Genomic DNA, 20,552 nt, shown 5'->3' with positions numbered 1-20,552 from the left:
TGCGCCGCTGGGGGGCGGGGCCGGCCGGCCATCCCAGCGGGAAACGAAACCGAGGCGCTCTCCCCGACGCCGCAGAAATAGAAAGCGAGAGGGAAAGTGAGGTGACTCAACCCTAGTAAACAGGGCATGGACGGGCATGGCGGCAACGGCTGTTCACCCCGCCCTCACCTACCCTCCCCGGGACTGGCAGCGGCCACCTCAACTTCTGGACCGGATCGCTGTCCAGAAAACTGTGCAGTTCCACTAGTTGGCACCGTGACACGTGCTGCCTTGGATGTCCAGAGAATCTGTAACGGGTTCTGTTCCAGGATCGGCTCCGGCGCGGGAGCCGAAGGGAGCATCACCGTCGGTGCCCCTCCCCCAGCCCGGCCGCCGAGCCTGGAAACCGCGATCCGTTTCATGCTGATGTACTTCTGCCGTTTCTAGAATGTCCTTCGAGGAAATCCCACCTAAGGGGTCTTTTGTCTCTGGCCTTTCCACTTTGCAAAATGCTCCGCCCCGTTGTGTTGCATCCGGACTCCCTTTTGTTACTGCCCGGTGACATTCTGTGGTTTGGATATAGCACGATTTCTTTAACCCACTCACCGACTGAGGGGCCTGAGGGCCCCTTCCAGTTTTGTTTTGTTTTGTTTTTGTTTTTGTTTTGGGGGGGCTACAGTGAATAGATCTGCTATGAATATTTGTGAACAAATATTTAAGTTTTCGTTTCTTTGGGGTAAACACCTACAAATGGAAGTGTGTCGAGTGGTAAGTGTATAAATGTCTTTATAAGAAACTGCCAGACTTCCAAAGCGCTGTGCCATTTTGCGATTCCTTCCAGCAAGGTCACTCTGCACTCTGCCGGTGGGTTGATGCTGTGTGTATGTGTTTTAGTTTTAGCAGTCGTAGCGGTTGGTGTCTCACTTTGGCTCTCATTTTCATTTCTCTAATTACTAATGGTGTTGAGGATCTTTTTCCAGGGCTCCCTTGCTGTCACTCTGGTGAAGAGTCTGTTCAAGTCTTCTCTCCATTTATCAACTCCATGGCCTGACTTTTTATATCTCAAAGGTTCTTTCTGCAGTGATTAATACCATGCCCTTTATTAAATACATATTCGGAAGTGTTTATCAATCTGTGCTTGTCTTTCCATTTAATTAAAATTGTCATTTGAAGAACTAAAGGTTTTAAACTTTTATGTAATTTGTCAATTTTTATGTAGTTCATGGCTTTTTTGTCCAATTTAAATTTTCCTTAAGCACAAAGCTACAAGATTTTCTCATTTATCTTCAAGAACTTTTAGGTCTTTGTTATATTTCAAATGACTTGTTCTTTATAGTGTGAGGAAATGCTAGAGTTTTTTTTTTAATTATTAAGATATATTCGTTGTACAAGAAGTATTCCTGTGACAATTCCAAATAGGCTTGTATTGTACATCCCCGCCCCACCGTCTCTCCCCCTTGAACCCCTCTGCTGTAGAGGCTTTTTTTTTTAATATAGCTTTGTAGTTGTTTTAACTTTGGCCGTTCCCATTGAGTTGTCCTGTCATCTGCCAAAACTCATCTGGCCTTGGGCTAGGCAGTATAGTTTAGTGGTAGAGCACTCACCAATCTGAAGGCGGCCCTGGAAAAATTAGTTGGCCATATATACTTGGACTTATTTCTGAATTTTTCATTGTGTTCTATATGGCCTTCTGACCTTATTCCAGTACCACACTGTCTTATTCACTGTACATTTGAAGAAAGTGTTAGTTCATACAAGCATTCCAGCATTATCCTTTTTCAATGTTGTTTTGGCTATTCTAGGCCCTTTGTGTTTCCATATGTGCTTTACGGTCAGTTTATCAATTTCTGCAAAATAGATTGCTGAGGTTTTGATTGGGATTGCATTAAATTATCATTTTGGCCATGTGAAGTCCCAACTGTTCCGGGATCTGAGGAGGATTGCTTAATTCCAGGAGTTGGAGACTACTCTGGTACATAGCAAACCCCAACTCAAAAAAAAAAAAAAATCAATTTAGGAAGAATTGATATGCTTTGGGTGAACATGGTGTGCCTCTCTCTCTCTTTCCCTTCCTCTCTATTAACTTAGAGCATTAATTTCTTTCAACAATATTTTCTAGTTTTCAGTATAATCATACATATTTATTAGGTCATCCTTAGGTATTTATTTTTTGATACTGCAAATGGTACTTTTTTCATATTTCAACTTATGATTGTGTTGAGTATATAGAAGTCCAGTTTTTATATATTGACCATGAATCCTGAGACCTTTCTATATTCATTTAGTAGTTCTAGTTTTTTGTAGCTCCCTTAGAGCCTTCTATGAAGTTGATGTTGTAGTCTACAAATAAGACAGTTTTGCTGCTTCCTTTCCAGTCTGTGTGTGCCTTTTGTGTTAGGTAGCCGCTAGCTTTGAGTGACTAAAGTTAGGCAGAGGAAACCTAAAATGGATGATTCTTTAAGGACTGCAAGACAAACACTTAAAAGCCCCTTGTTAGGATCAAAAGAGCCCATCAAAAGATGTTTGACCCTAAGATGGGTCAACATCAGTTCTTTAAACAATAGCTCTTTTACTTAACAAAACAAAAACCCAGAGCTGTAAAACCATACCCTATGGGTCTGGTGAACCCAATTTTTTTGTGCTTTGTAAAGCTGTAGGCCTCCTGACCTTAATCTTGATGTCGGCCTCAGGGGCTGGTTTTAGGGAGGGGCTTAACACTCCGAGCCCCTTCTATTTCCATAATAACTGGTGCCCAGGTAAAAATAATTGTTCTCCTTTTCACTCTAGAGATGACCTGCTTTCAGTGTGTTGAAAGTGTATTCCTTTCCTAGTAAACTTTACTGTCACTTTAGCTACATTTCTATGCCTTGCCTGAATTCTCTGGCAGAGGTACGAGCTGCGTTGACTTTGTGGTAACAAATTTTGGTTGGTTTTCCCGGTGACATTTTCCTTTGCCCTATTAAGTGAATTCATACCTTCTAACACCATGTTGCACAGAAGGGATGAGACACCCTGGCCTTGTTGGAAGTATGAAGTCATTCAGTCTTTTGCCATTATGTATGAGGTTAGCTGTATGTTTCTTAGTTTGGCCAAGTGCCCGGGAAGGGGCACTCCCTGTTTGCTAAGGGTAGTCATCATGCATGTGTGAGTGCTGAATTTGGTCAAATTTCTTTTCTATCTGTACTGAGGTAGTTATATGGATTTTTTTTCTATTATTAGAGTGGTGTGTAATTGATTTTTGCGGGCATTTCTGGACTAAATCCAACTTGGTCATGAGGCATTGGCCTTTCTACAGTTTGTTGGATATGTTCAATATGTTAAAATTTGGTGAAGAGTTTTGAGTGTTCATGAAAGATATCTGTAGTTTTATGTCTCTGAAGTGTCTTTGTCAGGTTTTGGGGTTAGAGAAATTGGGATGTGTTCCCCCTTCAGTGCTTTCTGAATGAGTGTTTACAAAATTTGTCTTAAACCAGGTGTGTGTGGTGGCTCATTCCTGTAATCCCAGCACCCAGGAGGCTGAAGCAGGAGGAATGTGAGTTCTAGACCAGTTTGGGTTATATAAGATCTACCACTTGCCTCAGAAAGTCTTGTCAGAGATGAAAGGCAAGAGAGACACACCCAAAAGTCAGAGTTAGGGATTATATTTTCCTTTAAAATTAAAATAGAATAAATCGGGTCTTTCATTCCACCCATTAAAGTAGAAGCCAAATGGGTCCAAAATAACCAAGGATTCCTTGGAGGCTCTTGCTTCTCCTGGCCACCTTCCCAACTCTGTCATTGGCTAGTTTTGTGTTCCCTGTCTGCCCTCAAGTGATTTACACCTTTTCACATCAGCAGCTCCGCATGGACTTGATGCATCTATGTCATTTCCCAAGGTACCGCACACTAACAAGGCTTCTGTGAATGGTTGAGACAGCAATAGGCATTTATAGACAGCTCTCACTTCGTTTTGTAGGGCATCAAAGTGTGACTGCACGAATCACACTGTTTATTGCCATACAGAGATCGATCAATTGGAGGGGAAGAGTAAGGAGAACAAACCCCACAAATGCATTTGATACAGAAGGGGCATTAACAACACAGTGAGTGAATTCCAATCATTACAGTCTGTAGTTGCTCAGTTAGGATGGAAGCAGGCCTCTGTGGAAAGTAAAGTCTCATTTTTTTCTCTTTTTTATTAGCTTATATTAATTGTACAAAGGGGTTTCATTACAATATTTCCATACATGCATTGAAATGGGAGGGGTAAAGGAGAATGGTGAAGGGGTTGAATTCAACTATGATATATTTTAAGAACTTTTGTAACTGTCACAAAGTACCCCAGTACAATAATAATATGACAATTAAAAAGTAGAATAAATTAAAAGCTTAAAAAAATAGATACTTTGACCAAATTTGCTCCCTCTATTACTATTCTTATCCCTCCCTTTTAAAACAACTTTTGTTGGGCGTCATTATTTTCATACATGCGTATGAAGTACTTTGATCATATTAACCCTCTTTTGTCCTTCCCCCTTCTGCTGGTTCTCATCCCCAGATACCTTCCCCCCATTTTATATTCCTGTCATTTCTTTTTTTTTTTGGGTCTACATTCTGAATAAAGGCTGAGGTATCTTGTAAGAGTGGTTTTCCAGAGACTAGCTTGACTGCCACAGTGGAGATCACTGAGAACACAAGGGCAGTGCTGGTATTGCCTGGCAAGGCTTTGGGGCTTGGCTCAAAGGCCAGTGTGGCCCTGCCATGGCATGAGCTCTTAGTCTTTGGAAAAGTGGCCAACAGCCAAAGATTCAAAGTGTCTGGCAAACTCTTGGGTTTAATAAGAGTTGGAGTCCAATAGTCAGGGTCAATAACTCACTTAATGGGGTCTGATAAGGTATGATATAACAGTCTCACAAGAAAGGGAGTTACACTTCAAGTTATCACAGCAAAATACATGTCATTCACAGGGCAAATCGTGAGTGCTTGGAATCATTTCAAAGGTACATATGCAATTTAAAAATTTAGCACTTGATAGAACTGGTTTGCAAAATCTATTGGCCATTTTCCATGCTAATTCCATCTCTCGATTAATTTGCTTTACAGCTGTCATAAGACATTTTCAGTTTCTTCACATTTCTGCAACTGCAGGTAAACAGGAGTTCCTGGTTGGGCTCAATGTTTACCCCCAAGGAATGGCATTGGCATTTAGAATTGTTCCAGGGAAATTAGGCAGAGGAGAAATGGAAAGTTTATTTCTGATCCTGGACTTGACACCTTGTCCCTTTTTTCCCCAGAAGGACTGGTTCTTGGACTCTTCAATGAAAAGAATTGGAGGTGGTTCACACAGTAGGAAGGGGCAAAGATTTTATGTTAACAGATCCAGAGCACGGTGCTCTGGTGTTACAGACAACTGTGGCTCCTCCCTTCGGGTTTTTTATACTAGGTAAAGTAGACTATGGGAGTTTGCTTTCCTCCAGTGCATGTTCTTTATGCTAAGCCCTTGGTCACTTCAAATCAATTTGCTGTTGTAAAATTTTGACATTATCATCCGAGCTGGTGAATCCAAGGTGATCTTTTTAGTTTAAAGGGTCTTTGTGAGATGGTTGCCTATTTCCTGTGACTCATTGTCTCTCTTTTTTTTTTTTTTTTTTTTTTGTGGGACTAGGGTTTGAACTGGGCCTCAAGCTTGCTAGGCAGGCACTCCTACATCTTGAGCCACTCCTTCAGCCCCTTACTGCCACTCTTTTTATTAAATGTCAAGGTTCTTTAAGTCTTGGATACTTCACTCATCTGGGGCAAGGTCATATATTCTACCTAATTGGCTAATTGGGGAGTGTTAAGGAAAGAAAAAAACATATGCTGTCTGTATTTACAGTGTTTAATTTTGCAGGCTTAACAAGTCTCCTCTTAGGTTTGAGAATCTGCCAGGTACTTTCTGTTAGAATATGTTTATTTAGGGCAGAAAGGTCCATTGTTAAGAGATGTTTATTCTCCTGAGCAAGGTCTCCTTGAGTTCACTATGTTTTTCTTGAAATTGTTTTACCCAGGATGTACTGTTAGGACCCGGAATCCTATTCCCCCGAGAGACAGAGAGCCAGGCGTGAATGCAATCAACAAAGCAGAGTTTATTGGACTGGCTAGCCAGGGTCGAGCTCCCACACGGACACGCAGGACCGGTTAGGAAAGCAAGACCCTGAGCCTCTTAGGGGGAAATCTTATATAGACTGCAGTGGCGTGCATATTTTTGTTATCAACATTAGACAAGCAGGCAGAGCACATCCTGCACGTACTTCACATCTTGCTCGTACCTCACATCTTGCTCGTATCTCACATCTTGCTCGTATCTCACATCTTGCATTCCTCACATTCTATATGCCCTAACTGAGCCCTGCCTCATTGCTTATCTTATCTACATGGGATGTTTGGTACTGGTTTCTCCAACAAGGGGGTTGGGGCCCGCTGAGACCTCATATTCCTTTCATTCCCCCCTTTCTTATGGCCTAAATTGAGGAATCATCCTCGAGAGGATGAAGAGCCTGATATTGTTGGCGGAGGACCAGAAGTTGGATAGTATTAATTCGACTTTTGACAAAAGTCATAAGTCGGTTTAGAATCCAGGGTCCTATGGTAACAAGTAATAGGATGATTATTATTGGCCCTGCCAGTGCAGATAAAAGGGTAGCCAACCATGGGGACTGGTTAAACCAAGACTCGAACCAGCTTTCCCCTGCCTCTTTTTCTCGTTTTCTTTGTTCCAGGCTCTTTCGGAGTTTAGACATGGAGTCACGAACAACTCCGGTATGGTCAGCGTAAAAACAACATTCTTCCCCTAGAGCAACGCATAGTCCCCCTTTTTGGAGGAACAACAAGTCCAGACCTCGTCGGTTTTGAAGTACTACCTCAGACAGGGAAGTGAGGGATTTTTCTAGGTGGCTAATGGAGGTTTCTATTCTCTCTATATCTTCATCTATGGCTGCGCGCAGCGAAGACATCCCTTTATGTTGAGTAGCCAGGGAGGCTATGCCGGTCCCTGCCCCAGCCACCCCTAGGCTAAGTAGGGTAGCAATGGTTAGTGTAGAAATAGGCTCTCTCTTCTTTCTCTCACCTGTTCCTATATTCCAGTATGAATATAGACTTTCCTCCGAATGATAGAGGATGCGGGGCAGCACAACCACTATAACACAGAATTCTTTAGAGCTGTTAAACACCTTAGTTGATAGGCATGGGGTGAGTCCGGACCGGGAGCATAGCCACCACCCATTGTCCTTTGGAATTACCCATTTAATAGCATTTCCCCAGGTAGAACTGGCGTTAATAACAGTACATAAGTCCCGTCTGTTCTTTGGCACTTTTCCTAAGCAGGTTCCTTGGCCGTTTACCTGCTGTATGGTCAGACCTCTCTTACGGTCTCCCCAGGAACATTGACTAGGGTTTTCCTCAGATGAGGTATCGTGAGTGGTGTTTAGCCCTATTGCCTCATAGAATGGGGGCCTCACATCATAACATAACCAACAGGAGTTAGTCATGTTAGGGTTGGTGTGGTTTAACGTCAGGAAGGCAGCACCCACTAGCTCCCAGAGGGGGTCTTTAGATGCGGTCATGAGACTGGGCCTCACCAGGGGAGGGCTGGTTTCTGATGGTCTTGGAGTTGTAACATTAGCCCAAGCTATGGTAGAGGGAAGGTGGTGAGTTGTGGAAGGTTGGGGAGATGGCTTTACATTGGGCGGCCTAAGTACCTTATTGGGGCCTACTGCTGTGGACGGTGGCCCTATGGGCTCAATTTTTAATCTGACCACTATGGTCGAGCCAGCATGTCCACCATATTTATAAAATACAAGTCCCCATACCTTACCTTGTATCCACCCAGGGGTGTCCTTCTTGCCAGTTTCAGTGAAAGTGACCTTGATTCTATCTAGATCCGTGGGCTGGCATTTATGGGTGGGTATTGGAATTCTGTGCCCCCTTAATATCCCATTTACAAAGGCAAATTTGACTAGGTCTGATTTTGATATCCCCCATTTCCATTCACTATCATTGGATGTGACACATGCCCATGACCTACAGAAGGAGTATTGTATCCCCCCACATTCCTGGTTCTTTTTGTGGCCGGGGCAGGCATAAAACCCATAACGTCGGGCTGACTCCGGGGCAGTAGACTTGTAGGCAGGATTGATGTCTCTGAAGCAGAACTGAAGCTCCGGCCACCAAGTTCCTATGGGGGCAGTGCGAGTAGTCTCGTTGAGGGTGGTATGAGTCTCCCCATCGGTGAGTATCCAGGTTTGCTTATAGGGCTGGTGAGGGTTGGTTTCTGCGAGGCTCCCGCTCTGGGCATTGAGCAAGATCAGAGCGATCAGCCACCCCATCCGTGGCTGCTCCTGAAGGCTCTGCATGTTCCCGGGGCCACAAAAGCTTTAGCTTTAATGGGTTGTCTGGGTGCCGCCGTACAGTCCACTCCTTGACCCCTTCTTGTTTTTGATGATTGGCTCGACGCACGTGGGAGTGGTGGATCCAAGGTCCGATGCCATCAACCTTGAGGGCGGTAGGGGTAGTAAACAGTACAACATAAGGTCCTTTCCATCTAGGCTCTAGGGTTTTGGACTGATGCCTTTTAACCCATACCATGTCACCCGGGACTATGCCATGTTCCGGAGCCGGGTCCCTCTTAACAGCGTGGTATGCTTGAATTAAGGGCCAAATCCGTTGTTGCACTTTAGCTAAAGCCTGCAACATGGTCAGGTAATTTGGGGCCAGATCACCTAGTTCTGGGCTTAAGGTCCTCTGAATGATGGGGGGTGGAGCCCCATACAGGATCTCAAAGGGAGTTAGCCCATGGACATAGGGGGAGTTCCGGACTCGGAAGATGGCCAAGGGAAGGAGCGTCACCCAATCACCGCCAGTCTCCAGGGCCAATTTGGCTAAAGTCTCCTTTAGTGTCCTATTCATCCTTTCTACTTGCCCTGAGCTCTGGGGGTTATATTCACAATGTAGCTTCCAATTGGCCCCCATAGTCTGGGCTAGTCCCTGCAGGACCTTACTAACAAAAGCCGGACCGTTATCTGACCCAATTGCCTCGGGCACCCCATATCTGGGTATGATTTCCTCTAGCAAAGCCTTTGCCACTACCTGACTCGTCTCCTTCTTTGTAGGAAAAGCCTCCACCCAGCCTGAAAAGGTATCTATGAATACCAGCAAATATTTGTACCCAAACTTTCCCGGTTTTACCTCAGTAAAATCCACTTCCCAACTTCTTCCCGGAGCCCTCCCCCGTTCCCGAGTACCTGTATGGTGCCCCTCCCTTCGTCCTGGTTTCATGATTGTGCAGCTGGCACAATCTTCCACAATTTGGCGGACTGCTATGGTCTGGTTCGGAAATCGGAGCTGCGCAGATGTCAACAAGTCTAGTAATTTTCTCCGCCCCAAATGGGTGGACTTATGTAAGTTAGCCAACAGGAATCGTCCGAGTTTTTCAGGCAGAATTAACTTGCCTTCCAAGTCGCTTTTCCATCCGTCTTCCCCTTCTCTAAAGGGGGAGTGGGCTCTCATCCAAGTGAAATCCTCTGTGGAGTATTCTGGTCGGGGGGGTAGCGGAGGGAGCTCTGGGACCGGCACGTCTATCGCCGCAACCGTGGAAGGTTGCCCTGTCTCCATGGGAGGACTCACCATTGCTACTCTCTTTGCTTCTTGATCTGCTCTGTTGTTACCGACAGCTTCCGGCGTCTTGGCAGACTGGTGGCCTGGGACATACATCACTGCCACTGCCTTCGGTTTTTCCACTGCCATTAATAGACGCTGGACTTCGGCTAGGTTCTTTAGATGTTTTCCTTCTGCTGTGCGGAATCCTCTTTCGCGATAGATGGCCCCGTGGACATGGATGGTACCGAAAGCATAGCGGCTATCGGTGTAGATATTGACTCGCTTTCCTTTTGCCCTCTCCAGGGCCTCTGCCAAGGCAATTAATTCCGCTTTTTGGGCTGATGTTCCGGGTGGGAGGGCCCTGCTCCATACCGTATTTCCTTCTTGGTCGACTACAGCTGCCCCTGCCCTTCGGGCTCCATCTTGGAAAAAACTGCTTCCATCCGTGTACCAGTTTAATTTGCAGCCGGACAGGGGGGTATCCTTTAGGTCAGCCCGTACCTGTGTAACTTCGGAGAGGAATTCTTTGCAGTTATGGACAGGTGTCTGCAGTTCCGGGTTAGGCAACAAGGTGGCAGGGTTCAGGATTACGGGATCTGTGAATGTGATCCGAGGGGAATCCAACAAGAGCCCCTGGTAGTGGGTGAGCCTGGCATTCGTCATCCATTTCCCAGGGGGTTGTTTAAGGATTCCCTCCACCGGGTGAGGGGCCGTTACCCAGAGGGCCTGTCCAAAGGTTAGTTTATCGGCTTCTCTCACCAGCACGGCAATGGCCGCTATGATGCGGAGGCAGGGGGGCCATCCTGCCGCTACTGCGTCTAATTTCTTGGAAAAGTATGCCACTGGTCTCTTCCAGGGACCTAGCTGTTGGGTCAAGACTCCTTTGGCTACCCCCTTTTTCTCATCTACAAACAGAGTGAATGGTCTTGTAGGATCTGGCAAGGCTAAGGCAGGGGCCTGCAAAAGAGCGTCTTTTAGCTGATCAAAGGCCTGTTGTTCTCTCTCTCCCCAACTCCAATCTGGAGCTTCTTTGGTGGCCTCATATAGGGGTCTGGCTATTTCCGCAAATCCTGGAATCCAGAGTCTACAGAACCCCGCGGAGCCCAGGAATTCTCTCACCCCCCTAGTGGATGTCGGGGATGGGATAGCCAGAATAGTCTGTTTCATGGCATCAGTCAGCCACCTTGCCCCATCTGCAATCCGATAACCCAAATACGTCACTGACCTTTTACAGATGTGAGTTTTCTTGGCACTTGCCCGATACCCCAGCTCACCTAATTCCGTTAGCAGGTGTTCAGTAGCCTTGATGCACTCCTCTCGGGTTTCTGCCGCTAACAGTAAGTCATCAACATACTGTAATAGAGTGACTCGTGGGTGGCTCCGACGAAAAGGTTCCAGGTCCTGGCTCAGGGCCTCATTAAACAGGGTGGGAGAGTTTTTAAATCCTTGCGGCAGTCTGGTCCAAGTGAGCTGTCCGGATTGGCCCCCATCTTCTTGCCATTCGAAAGCAAATAGCGGCTGACTAATTTCTGACAATGGAATGCTGAAGAAAGCATCTTTCAAATCAAGGGTTGTATACCATACTTGCGAGGGGGGTAGGTGGCTGAGCAAGGTATAGGGATTTGGAACGGTGGGATGAATGTCCTCCGTCCGCTCGTTTACCTTTCGTAGGTCTTGCACAGGCCTATAGTCCCCGCTTCCCGGCTTTCGGACGGGGAGCAGAGGAGTATTCCAGGCAGACTGACAAGGTCGCAGTACTCCTTCCTTTATTAGCCTGTGGATATGAGGGGCTATGCCTCTTCGGGCCTCCTCAGGCATAGGATACTGTTTCACCCAAATGGGGAGAGCAGAAGCCTTCAATTGTATAACTACGGGCGGGAGGTGTTTGGCGAGGCCGGTTCCCGCAGTCTCCGCCCAGGCCGTGGGAAATCTTTTTACCCAATGAGTCATGTCCCCTCCTGGTTCCTGTTGACTCTCAAACAGACGATGCTCGTCAGCCAATGATAGGGACAAGACATGAATCGGGCTCCCTTCTCGATCAGTCACAATTATTCCATCTGGTTCAAAATGGATATGGGCCCCTATTTTGGTGAGTAGGTCCCGTCCGAGCAGGGGAGCGGGGCTCTCAGGGACGACCAAGAAGGAGTGTGTGACCTGGTGTTTTCCTAAGTTCACCTTTCTTTTGGTAGTCCATGTACATAACTGCGTACCGGTGGCCCCCTGAACAACACTTGTTCGTGCCTTGTTCAAAGGTCCATGTGCCTTGTTTAAAACCGAATATTGGGCGCCGGTATCCACCATGAACCCCATCGGCTTCCCCTCCACATGCATTGTTACCCAGGACTCGGGGAGGGGGTCTGAGCCCCGTCTCCTTCAGTCCTCTTCTCCGGCTAGTAGGACTCTGGCCTGCTCTACTGCTCGTTCCCTTTCCCTGTTTTCCCCCGGTCTCCTTCCAAACCCTCTTCTTCCCTTTAACTTAGGACATTCTCTCTTCCAATGCCCCGTTTCCTTACAGTAAAAACAGTGTTCCTTATCCGGGGTCCTGGCGTGGCCCCCTCCTCTGGGTTGGTCCCGGACACCCGCTAGGAAAATACGAGCCATTTCTCTCTGTTGCTTTCGGTTTTCCTTAGCCTGGAACTCCCGGTCCTCCTTTCTCAATTTCTCCTGGGCTTCCCTGTCTTCCTTTCTCTGTCTTTCCTCCCTTTCTTCTGGAGTTTCCCTAGCGGTAAAGACCTTTTCTGCTACCTGTAGCATTTCCCTTATAGTCATCTCCCCTAAGTTTTCCTGTTTATTGAGTTTTCTCCTAATGTCTGGGGCTGCCTGATTAATGAATGAGAGTACCACAGCAGACCGGTGGAGGTCCGCCTCAGGGTCAATCGGGGTGTACTGACGGTATGCCTCATAGAGGCGCTCTAAGAAACCAGCTGGGCTTTCGTTTTCCCCTTGAATGACTGCTTTTACTTTTGCAAAATTGGTGGGCCTTCTAGCGGCCGCTCGGAGACCGGCCATCAGAGTCTGGCGGTAGATCCGAAGACGCTCCCTACCTTCTGCGGTCCCGAAATCCCAATCAGGCCGGCGTAGGGGAAAAGCCTCGTCTATGGCTGGTTGGAGAGTTGTGGGTCTCCCATTATCCCCCAAGACATTCTTCCTCGCTTCGTTGAGGATGCGCTCTCGTTCCTCCGTCGTAAAAAGAGTATTGAGCAGCTGATGACAGTCATCCCAAGTGGGGCGGTGTGTATGCATGATGGACTCCAGGAGATCTATGAGACACTTGGGGTCTTCAGAAAAGGGCGGGTTCTGTGTCCTCCAGTTATATAGATCACTGGAGGAGAAGGGCCAGTACTGAAACTGTTGCCCTCCTCCCGGTCCCCCTTGGCCCACCATCCGGACTGGAAGTGTAGGGACAGTTTCCTCCCCCTGTGTTGATGAGGGGGGCCCGTCTTCCCCCTCCCTTTCCCGGATCCCTCGGGGGCGAAGTCTTCGACCCATTCCTCCTCCTGCTGCCAGTCCTGTTGAGGAGGATGAGGAAATTTCCTCCTCCGGGGCACTGGCTTGGCCAGGGGGAGTCACGTATGGAGGCGGCCGATCTTCCTCTGCCCCTGCGAGGGATGGGTAAAGGGGGGAACTCTCTGGTAAGACCGGAGATGGTGAAGGAGATGCCCTAATTTGAGGACCGGTCAAGGTGGGAAGAGGAAGTTTTTCCTCCTCCTTTATGACCAAGGCGGGCGTGACTGGGGTTTTAGCCCCGGGGGCCGAACTGGAGGGGTGGGTCAGAAAAACTGTTAACCAAGGGGGAGGGTTCCTCACCAGATCCTCCCAAACCAAAATGTAAGAAACTTGGTCTGGATGGCCTCGATTGTCTGGCTGAAAAATGACTGCTTTAACCTTAGTGATCAGGTCTAGGGAGAGGGAACCTTGAATGGGCCACCCGACTCCAAAGGTGGGCCACTCTGCAGAACAAAAGGTGTCGAACTTACCTTTCTTGATGACCAGACCCGCATTTAAGGCCCTTTCTTTAACTTCTGGAAAGTGAGAAAGGATCAGAGACTTTGGGGTTGTTTGTCCCTGTCCCATTGTGGAAGGAGACTCAAACACCAAGAGAGATAGAACAAAAAGGGTAAAGGCAACAATAATTCCACACACACACAACACTCTCCAGCACTCGCTCGGACCGGTCCTTCTCTCACACTGGTGCGCACCCCATTCAACCTCCTCACCGTCCAACTGGGATATCAGGCCGAAAGGCGTCCACTTGACGGGTGGTCGGTCGACTAGCTCAATTAGTTCTTCACCTGGCGCCAGGGTTCCTAAAATGCTCGAGCCCAAATGAGAGGAAAGCCTCTCCCAATAGGACCCTGTGGTCCTCCTTGCGAGATTCCCAGAATGAATCTCCCTGGGGATTGGCCGAATCCCCGCCGCGGCCCAAATGGAACACTCAAGTTCCTCCAAATGAGGGTCTGGGATCCCCTCCCAACGCCTAGGACTTGGGATCGCCCCTGCTTTCTCGCAGGCAGGTTCTGTCTCTCGAGAAAATGAAATCTCGGTGGGACCTCCAAATGTTAGGACCCGGAATCCTATTCCCCCGAGAGACAGAGAGCCAGGCGTGAATGCAATCAACAAAGCAGAGTTTATTGGACTGGCTAGCCAGGGTCGAGCTCCCACACGGACACGCAGGACCGGTTAGGAAAGCAAGACCCTGAGCCTCTTAGGGGGAAATCTTATATAGACTGCAGTGGCGTGCATATTTTTGTTATCAACATTAGACAAGCAGGCAGAGCACATCCTGCACGTACTTCACATCTTGCTCGTACCTCACATCTTGCTCGTATCTCACATCTTGCTCGTATCTCACATCTTGCATTCCTCACATTCTATATGCCCTAACTGAGCCCTGCCTCATTGCTTATCTTATCTACATGGGATGTTTGGTACTGGTTTCTCCAACAAGGGGGTTGGGGCCCGCTGAGACCTCATATTCCTTTCAGTACTTATCTACAGCCAATCTTCAAAAGTATAGTTGGACCAGTTTTCTATTAGTACAGTGCTTACTCTTCACTCACAGCTCTTAGCTCACTTTAGATTTTTTTCCATGCCCTGGATTTGAACTTGCTTTTGTTTTTATGCCATCCATCCCTCTGCTCTCCTGTCTCAATTATTTTTTATATATTACTAGCAGTGTACTATTAATGCCGTATGTATATGTGAGACATGGATAATAGGGATATAGAGATACAAAGATGGAGACACATGAAGATGAAAATAGGTATTTCTAACTGCAAACATTGGAAAGCATCTTGAAAGTCTTTAATCCTTACATGAAGATTCAAACGAGGGAGCTGGAGGAGCTCAGTCTGAGGCCAGCCAGGGCAAAAAGTACAAGACCCTGTCTGAAAAATAATTAAAACAAAAAGAGCTGGAGGCATGACTCAAGTGGTAGAGGGCCTGCCTAGCAAGTGTGAGGCTCTTAGTTCAAACCTCAGTACCACCAAAAAAAAAAAATAATAATAATTAAACCTCAACCAGGAGACAACCTATTTTTTCGGGCCGATAGACATTGTAACATTCTGCGAGGTGAAATTTATTCATAATATTCTTATAATAGATAGCCATCAAGAGTTAGGGTAAATGTTAGTAAATTATTGATAGATACTTCTTTGTTTCCATGATGTGACTTACCGATTCAGTGAATTATTAAGACCTAACTTATAATGGGGTATTCATTTTAAATGTATCTAATGACATTTACTTCAGTGAATAATTTTTCACTGGATGTTATAGTAGAGAGCAATAATTAGTTTGAAGAACACTAGGAAAATTTTAAAGATTGTGGCCTTAGAAAAAACAAAATTGTCTATTAAAACCCTACATTATGCTTTGTATTAAAAGGTTTCACATGTGAAGTTTATCTTAGCTTATGTAATTTTCACATCTATGCACCACAGAGACATCTTGTTTTCCCCCATTTTTACAAAAACATAATTTGAGGTAGACAGACTCCAAGTACTTTATTGCTAATATACCCCCAATGATAGTTGTTACACAAGTTTTGAAATAGTAAGGTTGAAATATCTGGAGTTCTCTCTCCATCTCACTCTTTCTCCCTCCCTCCTCACTCTCCCTACTACCTTTGTAGAATAAAAATAGATTAAGTTCCAAAGATCTTGAAATAAAAGAACAACTTCTACTCATATTTCAGCATTTGTAAAGCGAAGCTCTAGACCTAAATGCAGTCTTTTAAGTCAGTTCATCAAAAGTTTTTATGAGCTTTCAATAAGACCATAAAACAATAAATTATAGTAGTCAGAACTATACCTACAAAATGTATTTTTGATGCATAGAGTTAGAAAAAAATTAAAGTATGATAAATAAAGGTTACCTTTCTGCTATTGTGAAAGCAGACAGACTCCACATTCTTTAAGGAAGGGCTTATTAGAAAGTGTGCAGGGATTCTTTCTCTTCTAGTGTTTTGTCTTTATTACTCCTTTTCTCTTTATTAGTATCTATTCCTCCATCAGTAACTCCTCCCTGACAAATCTGCCCAGCTCTCTGAAGCCCTGACATCCAAGGTAAACAAACCAGTCTTTCTCCCTAGATCTGGTGCCCCTGACCATCAGCCCCTTCACTGCTTAGCTTCTCAGAACAGTGGACTCATCCACTGACTTGTTTTTCTTCTCACCTTCCTGGGCAAGGATGCCTTCTTCACCTCCCACCTGAGTCTTTCCCTTCTCAGCCCCTGAAGTGCTTCCCAGTTCTGGTGTTTTTCCAACTCTGTTCCATCCCAGTTTCTTTAGTTGGGTCTTCCAACTTTCTAACTCCTAACATGTAGATATTCTGTAACTTTGTGTCTTTGGACACCTTCTCAGTTTGTTCTCTCCCAGATCCTGATCAGAATTTCCAGTTTTTCTATAAGACATCAAAAACATTGAACTATTCTATATCCCTCTTCCCCTCTTCCACCACCTCCCCCCCTAAAAAAATCTGTCCTTTTTTTAGTAACATTCCTGTTGTGCTAGGATGATGTCAGCTGCAGTAATGGAAGATCTCTGGAAATCTTAATGGCTTGGCATAGATAGTTCAAAATAAGGGCTACTGATTTGTGGGCCAGTAGTGCTTTGGAAACTGGGGTACCTTCTCTTTTATGACTGCAGTCTTTAACAGTTGGCTTTCCAAGTTACTCAGCTATCTTCACTGAACCACCAGAAGGCAAAGAAGCATGGAAAAATAAGGCAACAGTGATTTTTTTTGCCAGTTCTAAAAATGATATACATCACTTCTGCTCAGGCTTTTTTTTTTTTTTTTTAATGGTACCTGGGTTTCTACTCAGGGCTTTGCTCTTGTGACACAAGTACTCTACTGCTTGAGTCACACTTCCAGCCCCCATAGTCTCTTAATTAGAACTCATTTACATGGCCATGTCTAAGGGAGGTTTATTATCCTGCTTGGGCTGCCATAACAAAATATCACCGACTGGTTGGGTAAACAACAGAAAGTTACTCTTCACAGTCCCAGAGGTGGGAAGTCCAAGGTCAAGGTGCCAGCTGTTTAGGGCCCTGTTGAGTGCCGGCTTCCCAATGTGTCCATATGAAGAAGAAAATAGATCTCTATTGCTTTTTCTTTGGTACTATGGCTTGAATTCAGGTCCTCACACTATACAACTTGAGCCACTCCGCCAGCCCATTTTTGTGTTAGGTATTTTCAGGGTAGAGTCTTGTGAACTATTTTCCCAGGCTGGCCTTGAACTCTGATCATCCTGATCTCTGCCTCCCAAGTAGCTAGGATTACAGTTGTGAGCCACTGGTGCTCAGCTTCCATTCCTCCTAAGGCCACAGCCTTATCACATTAGGGCCACACCCTTATGTTCTTGTTAACCTTACTTGCCTCTTAAAGACTCTACCAGGCACAGACACTTTGGGGGTTAGAGATGCAACACATAGAGGTACAATTCACTCTCTTAAGAGGAGGTAGAAAATACAATTTAGCTGTAATCCTAGGAAGAAGAGGGAATAGGCCTGGTAAATGGCTAGCCAGGATCTACCATAGTTCCCCTTTTTTTCCTAATCTACTTTACTCTTCTTTCATCACAAGCCACACTGACATCACAGAATGGCTACTGATTTTGGAAGTACGATGTACAGATGAAACATCAAAGCTTAAAAACACCTCAAATCTCTTTCAGGGGTAGGAAACATTACCCAGGAGTCCCACCCACCAAGCCGCTCTGTAAGTCTCCTTGGCCATTAGTGGGTCTTACAGCTATTCCCTGGAGTTGTGTGTGGAACCCAGCATTCCCTGACCACCAAATGACCTGAATGAGATCAGGGTTCTGTTAACAAGGCTAAAATGTTGAGCAGACAAGCACCAATGTCTGCCCCACTTGGATAATTGGGCTAGTTTCTAATGCTGGGACAGATCCTAGGTGCTCTGTCCTCCAACCTCTCACGTCCTCTTATACACTACTATCACAGATTTGCTCCTTAAACACAGGGAGTACCGTCGTTTTTTCCTGCTCATAATGAACTTTCAAAGCTTCTCATTGCAAATTATTGTATTAGGAGTTGTACAGGACGATAACTTTAAAGATGAATGTGATTCAGTTCCGATTTTCAAAGAATGTAGGAGGCATTAGAAAATGAAGGGATCTTGCATGCAATACTAAGAATTGGTTTCAATAGAATTAAAAACTAGCTCCCCTCTCATCAGTCATGTACAGTAATGTGAACTCCTTGAAAAAAAGAAGTGAACCACACTTATTTTTGGGAGTTATTACCCACAGTCCTTTGTATGCATTTCAATAGTCACTAAACTTTATTGAGTGTCCATTGCCAAGCATTGTTCAATCACAGGGTGGTAAGGCCATAGACTTAAGCACTGTTCTAAGTGCTTTCTGTACAACAAAGGATTTAGTGCTCCTCACAAGAGAGGTCTTATCTCCATTTATAAGCACATGAAACAAAGGTACAGAAGGTTTAAGTGCCTTGCTCTAGGGAATGGTTTTATCCTCTTTACCATGCCTCTTAACCAGCATTCACTGACAGGTTATCTGATAAACTTAAGGGAAGCTCTTTGAATAATTGTTTCAGCTTGTTACCCAGCAAACTAGAGTTGTTCATTGCTAGTTATGTGCCTGGCACTGTGCTGGGTGCTTTCACATTCGTTAGCTTAGAGAATTGTAATGTGGAAAGTGAAATCTAGACATATCCAGTAATTTGGCCTATAACATCCAGCTAGTTTTAGTACTGTTTTCTTTTTCATTACATCAAGCTACATGTAGGAACAACATACTCATTTTTGAAATTAGCTAAAAAATTAAATAACTTCTTTCTGATAATATGGTTTACTCTACAATAACTGACATCCTAGAAAACCTAACCTCCATTTGTAGTTTTTAGAAATTCTACTACTTGAATCTATTGTTTGACCTGGCTCTATGTGCAGGAAGTTTTCTCAGTGTTTCTCAAAGTCTGGATGTTCACATAAGTTGCTGTAAGGTATCTTGCTGTAAAATATTTAAAAGAACAATTACATATACAAAATAGATTTCCTCTGTCAGTGAATTTACTAAAATGATAGATGGACTTTATCAACATGATGCTGGATCACTTTCCACTTCCCTCCTGTTTCCTTCTAGCATCTGCTAAGGATTCTGTTAGGATAAAGAAAATGCAAAAAAAGAAAATCCAAAGAACTGTTCCAACAGGTTACCATTCCTTTTTGATCTCACTGAATAATATTTCAACCATTAAACAAGTAGTATTTCATCATAATGGTATGTAGTCTGTTCTATTATAATGCAATTACACACACACACACATGCTCACTACACAAATTTTTTTGCCCTATGTGAATTTCAGTAACATAAAAGTTTCTATAACGAATATTCAGTTTGCTGTTGTTGCAAGTTAAAAATAATAAATTGGAGCTGAGTGCCAGTGGCTCACGCTTGTAATCCTTGCTACTCAGGAGGCAGAGATCAGGAGGATTGTAGTTCGAAGCCAGCCTGGGCAAATAGTTTCTGAGCCCCTATCTCGAAAATATCTAACATAAAAAGGGCTGGTGGAGTGGTTCAAGGTGAAGACCCTGAGTTCAAGCCCAGTACCAAAAAAATTTGTTCAATAAATAAATAAATGGGTAAAATAAAACTGACAAATGTAAATTTTTCTTTCTTTAATCTTCACCTCATATTCAGAACTGTTTTTTCTTTATCATTTTTGGCCTTAATTTTGCAATTTTGCTCCTATCAAAGTTCAAAACTTTGAAAGGTAAACAAGAACAGAAGAACACAGTGATAAACAAAGCACCATGGGGTGAAAAAACTGAGAGCAAAAAGTGCTAGAGAGCAAAAGGCAACAGTGCTTTTCCATTTGCAAAGGCATGGTTCCCAACTTTTTTTTTTAATGTGTGCCATACACAAGTGCCTCACAATGATCAGGAAGAATTGGGCCAGCAAAGACTTCATGAGAATGTAGAGTTTTAAGTTGAGCCATGAAATGAAAACCTGAAGCTGGGTGCTGGTGGCTCTCACCCGTAATCCTAGCTACTCAGGAGGCAGAGCGGGAGGATCGCGGTTCAAAGCCAGGCTGGGCAAATACTTCTTGAGAGACCTTCCTTCCTCCACACACAACACACCATTCCCTTCCCAAGGAAAAATACTCAAGGCCCTTCCAGTTAGCACTGTCAGCTCAAAATTCAGGACCACAAAGTGATGAACAGCTTCTCTGTCTGGTCCAGAGTGGCTCCTTGTGATCTAGAAATGTCTAAACTTAAAAGCAGGTAAAGCATGTTATCTTCACCGTTCCCATACATACAGTATATAATGTGAATTAGTAAAGGGTAAGCCAGGTTAAAATTGCACTTGAGAAAAAGGAAGAATGAGAAGGAATTGCAAATGCCCTGGGAGTTCAAGGTTTCGGTTTACCCCTGGTTCTCTAAAATCTCGTTTGTCCAATGTTCCTTTGACTCTT

The 20,552-nt window shown here is 44.9% G+C and overlaps 1 long non-coding RNA gene across 1 annotated transcript in view; it reads left to right on the top strand.

Annotated features, from left to right (window-relative positions):
• Positions 1–64: 64 nt before the first annotated feature.
• The window catches only part of LOC141410843 (uncharacterized), a 30,720-nt gene continuing 10,232 nt past the window's right edge, over positions 65–20,552 (top strand). The window contains exon 1 of the long non-coding RNA XR_012435615.1: positions 65–747. This is a non-coding gene — a long non-coding RNA (uncharacterized lncRNA). The remainder of the gene's footprint in view (positions 748–20,552) is intronic.

Source organism: Castor canadensis, chromosome 9, assembly GCF_047511655.1.
Source record: "Castor canadensis chromosome 9, mCasCan1.hap1v2, whole genome shotgun sequence".
NCBI classification, from domain to species: domain Eukaryota; kingdom Metazoa; phylum Chordata; class Mammalia; order Rodentia; family Castoridae; genus Castor; species Castor canadensis.
This window is presented reverse-complemented; position numbering and strand designations above follow the sequence as displayed.